Source organism: Etheostoma spectabile, chromosome 4, assembly GCF_008692095.1.
Source record: "Etheostoma spectabile isolate EspeVRDwgs_2016 chromosome 4, UIUC_Espe_1.0, whole genome shotgun sequence".
NCBI lineage: Eukaryota > Metazoa > Chordata > Actinopteri > Perciformes > Percidae > Etheostoma > Etheostoma spectabile.
In genome coordinates, this window is record NC_045736.1 from 2,375,977 (window position 1) to 2,377,579 (window position 1,603).

The 1,603-nt window shown below is 38.0% G+C and overlaps 1 long non-coding RNA gene across 1 annotated transcript in view; it reads left to right on the plus strand.

Annotated features, from left to right (window-relative positions):
* The window catches only part of LOC116687528 (uncharacterized), an 18,789-nt gene that overhangs the window by 3,558 nt on the left and 13,628 nt on the right, over nucleotides 1-1,603 (plus strand). The window contains exon 2 of the long non-coding RNA XR_004331578.1: nucleotides 796-802. This is a non-coding gene — a long non-coding RNA (uncharacterized LOC116687528). The remainder of the gene's footprint in view (nucleotides 1-795; nucleotides 803-1,603) is intronic.

Genomic DNA, 1,603 nt, shown 5'->3' on the forward strand with positions numbered 1-1,603 from the left:
CATGATGTCTCTCTCTCATGGGTGGGCCAAATTCTCTGGGCAGGCAAAGCAGAGAAAGCCCCTTATGACCTCATAAGGAGCGAGATTCCAGATCTGAGCTTTCATTTTCTCAAAGGCAGAGCAGGATACCCAGGGCTCGGTTTACACCTATCTCCATTTCTAGCCACTGGGGGACCATAGGCAGGCTGGGGGAACGCATATTAATGTTAAAAAAATAATCATAAATTGAAATTGTCATGCCATGGGACATATGAACAGTACATAGTGACTGAAAAGGCTTAGGCTTAAGTAAAGAAGAAGAAAAAACAAGATTATAAGTAAAGTAACAAATAAATGAAAACCATGTTAAAACAAATTGCGCAAATTAAATTTATATCTGTATTGTCTATTACTTCATCCTACCAATATAAATACATCAACTTTTATTTGGTTTTCTTTTTGAAAAGTATGTGTTGAAAGAAGTCTTTGCACACAGTATGGAACACATCAAATGGAAGGCTAGTTTTCCTGATACTAACCGACTAACACATTTTAGGAACAAACAATCCTTAGCAAATTCAGCTGTTTACCAGCATAGTGTTTAACGTTACACAATGCCAATGTCTATTTGTCAAAACTGATTATCTTTTGCAGGATTCATGATGCAAGGTTGTAGCATACTGGTTGTTTCTGTTTAGCAACATACTGTGTTACTAATTCACAAGTAGCCACAATTATACAAAAAATCACAAACTATGTCAGGTGTAGTATTGCATATATTTTGTGCAGTGTTACATCTCCCCCCTACCTTTGCAGAGAGCTTGTTAAATTTCCTTTTCTAATTTTAGCACTCATGTATAGCCTTGCTCACTCGCCCCTCGCATTGCTCTAATGCAGCTGCTTAGATTGTAATTATCCACATGGAAAGGTTATTGGACTGATATTCTGCGGAAAGCAGCCGTCTGACTCAGACCACGAATGTATATCTCACATCGCCAAACATGTTGAATTAAAACAGGATATTGGTTTAGGGATTTCACAGGATGGTGCCCATGTAATCTCAGTCGGCCTGAGGGTTTCCTATCAATCTCAGTGTTGAAGTAATGTATGGCAAGATGATGATAGTAATGACTTTTCTGTGTAATCTGGGATAATGGCTCTGTGCAGATTTCATATTACAGCATTTTCACTGGTCTTGTTGGATGTTCACGTGGAGTTTATGTACTGATCTCGATGAAACTTCAACATAGTCTGATGCAAGATTTGAGGACATTTTCTAGTAAAGTAATGTCCTTAACATGTTAAAAAGAATACAAACGCGGTAGTTTGTTAATTTTAATTTCCACATTTCCTAAATCTTTCACATCTATGCAGCTTTAACAATGTGTTCTTCTTCCCCAAATTTGAAAATGCAGAATTTCAACCCTGACTTGCATCCAGCTCAGACACTGAGATCCGTGGTGAGATGACAACAAGAAATCAAATCCACACTCGGTGCTACACTCTGCAAGCACTTTAGATATCATTTTCTATGGTTTTGTAGAAGATTGGCATTCACTGTTTTCTCGTAATGAGTCATTCGTGTTCCTCAGATCAATCTCTCACACACACACACACACACACA